Here is a 6,155-nt window from a genome sequence, read left to right as displayed (position 1 = left end):
CCCTCAAATCGTGATATAGGATTTTAATAATCACAAAATATTGTATATCTACGTTGGTGGTAATAGATAGGCGGATCTTCTGAAATTGTACTGAGACTGAGAAAAGATATTACCTACGTTAGCCTTGATTTCCCAAAAGACGCATATGCGTCTTCGACACATTCACGACGTCAGGCTCTCTTCTCTTAGACGTGCTTTGGGATTTGAGCATGCCCAGCAATCCTAGTTTACAAATTCCCATTTTTTAGCCTTAGTACTATATACAGTTTCCTAATGCTTTCGTCCTCTTGAATATAACTGCGGCACGAAAAAATACAAAATGTTAATGTCAATGTTTCATGGTCAATATCATTAGTATTTTGTAAATGACCCACAGTATTGCAAAATTTAAAGGAGGTAAAAGTATACATGTATATAAAAATGAGTAATATACTGACAGTAGAAACATTCACCTTCATCTGACAAAGTTTACAAACGCAATTTCATCATAAAAATGAATTCTCGAACTTTCACATTTATTGGATGGTTAGTGTCGGCGATAATAATTTCCATTTGTTGATATTGACAGTATTTTTTCTAACTAGCGTTTTTAACAGATAGGCCTATACAATAAAATATAATATATCTATTTGTTTTAAACGTCTTCATTCGTCTATTAACATTCACCTAGACACTTCCCATAAAATTCATTTTTATTTGTTTACAGTTGAAAATTCTGCATTTTACTTTATTATTTTTTGAAATGTATAATTAAATATTTCTTTAAAAAAATTCTATGTACACATTTTTTGTAATACTCTAATTTATTTCCGCACTCAACAAGTTGACCTTATTGTGCCAATCTGACACGCAACACATTTGTTTTGCTTGACATAGAAATTACTATATACATTTCACAATGTGTTGGTTAAAAACACCACCTGGGTCAATAATTCATTAGCAAAATATGACACAAACAATAAGTTGTTTTTGACTAATTGATACCGATTCTTATTACAATTACGACGAAGGCACTGGTCTCTGTTGCACGTGCATACAGATATAACCATTTTTTGGCAAACGCAAATTACTTAACAAAATGTTTTAACAGTATTCATATAAACTATGATTTACATAATTGTGGGTATTTGCTTTACAATTTATTCCTGTAGTGGTTCTATGTTGGTTTCCCCTAGTACATTTCCGCCGGTTTTTTTTCCCTGGACATCTTTTATCCTATAACATTATATTGTCTCTTTCATTTTTAAACAACAAAGATGTGTTTATTGAATAAGAGATAATGAAGAAAACATCAAAATACCTCTTAATTTGAATATAATTGAATAACCCGTTCATGTCATAAATGAGAATTTGTAAACTCGATTGAGATTTAGGAGTATGACTACCATGCAGCGGTTGAACGATTTTGGATTTTCGTCCTTTGATTGGTTGACGCGAATCAACACACTGCGGAAGAATTTTCTCGCGTGTGCCGTGAAGTCACGTTGTCTCTCAGGAGGACTGTCCGGACAGCGATTTTTTTTTCCGTACGAGAGTTCCTCCATCGGTTCGTTTCGGACTCAATCGACTCTCTTCGGTATTCGGTAAAGTCAGCTCACTGATGCGTGACAACATAATACAATTTACATTTACAAACCGCGAGCTAATACTTTCACACAGGCTGTCATAATAGTAAAATGAATCTACACTAATACGAGTTTTGATGACATTAATTAATAAATATTAGGCCTACTTAGTAATTACATTAAGAACCCAATAGCATATTAAAGATATTTAGGTCGTATCAGATATTATTTTTTGAAGTTGAACGACCCTTTGTCACGAACGAAAGGCTCTTTTCTTATCGTTATGGTATTGTAGCTAGCCCATGGCTAGCCTAGCCAAGCTTGTGTAGGCCTATGGATGCAATGTATTACTTTTGAATTTAAAATGATTATGTACATTAGGAATTCCTATGCACAGTGTATGTTTTTTATACCTTTTAAAATAATATTAAATTAATATTTATATTGTAAGGTAATGGAAATTTTACGTTAACGATGTACGTATTATCCCCAATCATGAAAAATAAAGATTTCAGACTTTTAATAATAGGCCATTTTTGGAGTTTTAATTAAAGATGTATTGTCCCTTGAAACACAAAAAATGAAGGTCAAAATATTCTAAATTTAAATTGGCCATATCAAATTAATATTAAAGTTATTCACTTTAAGTCGAAAATTTGAGCCAAAAACAATATTAAGTTTACGTAATTAACAGGTAAATTAAATAAATTACATTTCGTCTGGAAAATCGTCGCAAAGATCGTCGTAAACAAAGATTTCAAACCACAAGTAGTATGCATTATGCATGATGCTAATTAGGATTGTTTACCACCTGTCACGGTAGAGAAGGTGTTTTCACACAGATCGCTAGGAAGTTTTATGATTATGCATACAGAGTAGCCAAACAAGCGTGTTGCATTATGAGATATGTTTTGATCGAAAAATACATGCAAAGTAAAAAACATTCAATTACGGTACTGACACGACTACAAATACATTTATAATAACACATTTTCCAGGAAGCTTATAAGTGATACTATCATCTTATCATGAAGATCGGTTTTCTGTATTCTTATTCTTGATTTTATTTTTTTATTATGGTTTCTGAAATTAATAAAAAAAAAAAATTGTTCATTTTAATTCAAAATTTCCACCGGCCAAGATATCAATAATGATTAAATTAACACAATATTAAACGCTTTATTAAGCAAGCATGTATTTCTATACATTACAACTTACAAGAATAGGCCTACATGTTACTATGATCTATAGGCCTATAATTCATTTCAAATGTTACACTTAAAAACCCGAAGAAAATTGTAATTTTCTTGATAAAAACATCTGTTAGTGTTACTGTACATATAATTTCTAACCTGCTACTTCATTTTATTAAAATAAAAAATAGTACTGTAGCTGGAAATGTACTACATTGAAGCACACGTACGTAGGGCTAGGCTAGCTAGGCCTTGCTTGTGACGACCAACAAAGTGCTGCTGCTGTGTGTGTGTTAACTGTTTGTGAATCTGATGGTACATACATTGGTTTGTGGCTGCCTATACAGTATTATATTATTAAAATTATAGGCCTATTATTATTATTACAATGAGGTTCAGTACTACTATTAATATGTATTATTATATTTACAGTGAGTATATTAGGCCTAGCCTAGTATGTATAAATCTGTCACTCGTGCAAAAAAGCTGCTCACGTTTTGTCTTGTGGTTGCTTTCACGCATCAGTGAGCATCGGTGGCTTACCGAATAGTGGATTGAGTCCGAAACGACCCGATGGAGGAACTCTCGTACGGAAAAAAAAATCGCGTCCGGACAGTCCTGAGAGACAACGTGACTTCACGGCACACGCGAGTCCGAACACAGAAAATAATGTATTGACATTCTATTAATTGTAATATCATATTTGATTGAATTTTAGAATTTTGATTTACAAAATATATTACTAAAATTATGTAACTACTTTATCGAGAAATGGCGTAGTTCATACAACTGCCGACTGAGGGCGCAATTTGTTTACTTCGTTCGTCGCAAAAAACGATTATTTTCGGTGATATTTTAGCCCCTATATCTACAAGTCAGATTTTCATAATTTCTTTCTTTATTATAATATTACTACAAAATACTAACAGGTAATGTATAATTTGTTTAAAAAATGTTAAATTTTATTTTTGCATTCTTCTGTGGGTCGGGACGGAGTAACGCCCTACCCTGAAATATGTACAGTACTATATATTTTATTTTTGTTCTGTACCAGTAGGCCAGACTATATTTACGTTACACAAAATGTTTACTACTGTTAAACAAAAATAAGTGTCGATATTTCTGAAGAAAGAAGAATAATTAAACTGTTACATCAAAAAGTTGAGCGGAACATACATGGCTGCTGTCGCGTGCTCAAATTTGAGTTAGTGTTTACCGACAGACCAACCGACCGACCAACCATCCGACTAACCGACCGACATAGTGATCTGTAGAGTAGAGTAAAAATACTGCAGTGAATGATGCAATTTGCTTTAAAGGAGAAGGTGTTAGATGAAAAAGGAAATCTTATAGATTATCAGAAGAGGTGGCAAGAGGAGAAAACCAAGGGCTGGAAAGAGAAAGCCCTACATATAGATTCTTGGAGATGGCTTAGGAATTTTTGTTGAAGAAGGATACAGAAGGTTTGATACTAGCTGTTCAAGAACAAGCTTTAAGAACGAATGCGATAAAATACAGTATAGATCAGAGTAGATTGTGTGGAGACTCTACTGAAACTGAAAAGATAAATATTATCAGTGGATGCAAGATGCTCGCCCAGAGAGAGTAAAGAAAGCGTCATGACAAGGTGGCATTGCGGATACACTGGGAAATTTGCAGTAAATACAGAGTCGACTGTACTGGCAAATGGTATGACCATCAGCCATTAGCAGTCACAGAGAATAAAACATTCGAATTACTTGGTGACATGACAGTTTACACGGATAAGAAATTTAAACACAATCGACCTGATATTACTAGAAATGTAGGTTCCAATCGTAATTGGTGCTCTTAGACAATTTTAAAAGATGCAAAAAAATGGCATGAAAATTTAAGAGCTCAGATATTGGCCATCCTGGAAACAGCACACATATTGAGGAAGCTGTTATGTCTCTAAGCTTTTTATTTCGTTTCGTTTTATTTTAAATCTATTTTGGCACAAATATCGAGCAGGGGTCGTGAAACACACGGCCAGTCTGTCGTTCTTTTTTGGCCAGCCTGTGGTTCTTTTTTGGCCAGCCTGTGGTTTTTTTTTACCAGCCTGTGGTTCTTTTTTGGCCAGCCTGTGGTCCGAGGGCTAGACTTTTGGCCAGCCCGTGGTCTCGAGGGCGCTAGAAATTTTCGGCAGCATGATGCACGAGCAGGTAAATATTTTTCTCCAAACTATAGAGGGCGCTACCCAACGTTTATTAACACAGTTTTATTTCGCCCGGCGATCCCATCCAAAATTGGCATCAGTTTATGGACTGATTATTTTTTTTAATTAACGATTAATGTCAATGTTTCAATAACAATTGTCAATCGTAATTAGCTTTTATAGGCCTATAAGAATGATTTTAATGCTATATTAAAATCGGCTTGGTTAAGAACCAGCAATCTAAAACCATGAAAATATCCTCTATAAACATTTATTAGCAATTACTTCAGTTCAGTTTCATTGACATTTTGTTTTTGCATATTAATTATCATTAAATATTTAATATTTGAATCGTCATCTTTGGTTATTAGTTTAGAGATGTAAGCAGCCAGTTTGTAGTAATAATAATATTTAATTATTTACATATCTACGGACGTATCACCATCAAAACTCTTTTCAGCATGTTCTAGCAGCAAAAAAAAAAAATATGTTCAATTGTATAAGAAATGTAGAAATGGAAAAATTATCTGAAGAAGAAAAATTGAAACTTGGCAGAAGAATGTGTTGAGGCCATGGATAGCATGGAAAATAACAAAAGCCCTGGTAATGATGGCCTCCCTATTGATTTTTATAAAAACTTTTATAACAATATTGGTGACGTCTTCTATAACAGTGTAATGTAAGTATCGACAAAAGAGAATTATCAACATCATTATTTTGATACAAAAGGAAGGCAAAGATGAATAATATCTAAAAATATTGTAGACATTTGTCACTACTAAATGCAGATTACAAAGGTATGTCTTAAGCTCTGTCTACACTATCAAATTTTATGAGACAAAGAATTGATTTGCCCATATATGGACATGATGATGTCATAACACTACCATATTTAAACATATCACTACCGTATTTGGACACTTTGTCAAACTAGTTTGATAGTGTAGACAGAGCTTAAGGCAATCGCGACGAGATTATTATTACTCAGACCATCATTCCTGAAGCCTTATTAGGATCAATTTCATTAATATGTTTTTCTATAAACTCAAGTTTAGATAAACAATCAATGGGATGATCAGGAAGATTAGAAAGATCTAAATCGTTCTTTACAGGGCTAAAACAGAATAAGTTAAGTTTTTAAAGTTATATAGCAATCGATCATCAATATTGATAAGACGTTTGTCAAACTCTATAGGATATTTAAAATTTATTTCACAGTGA

The sequence above is a fragment of the Antedon mediterranea genome, chromosome 5, assembly GCF_964355755.1.
Source record: "Antedon mediterranea chromosome 5, ecAntMedi1.1, whole genome shotgun sequence".
In the NCBI taxonomy this organism is placed as follows: Eukaryota; Metazoa; Echinodermata; class Crinoidea; order Comatulida; family Antedonidae; genus Antedon; species Antedon mediterranea.
This window is presented reverse-complemented; position numbering follows the sequence as displayed.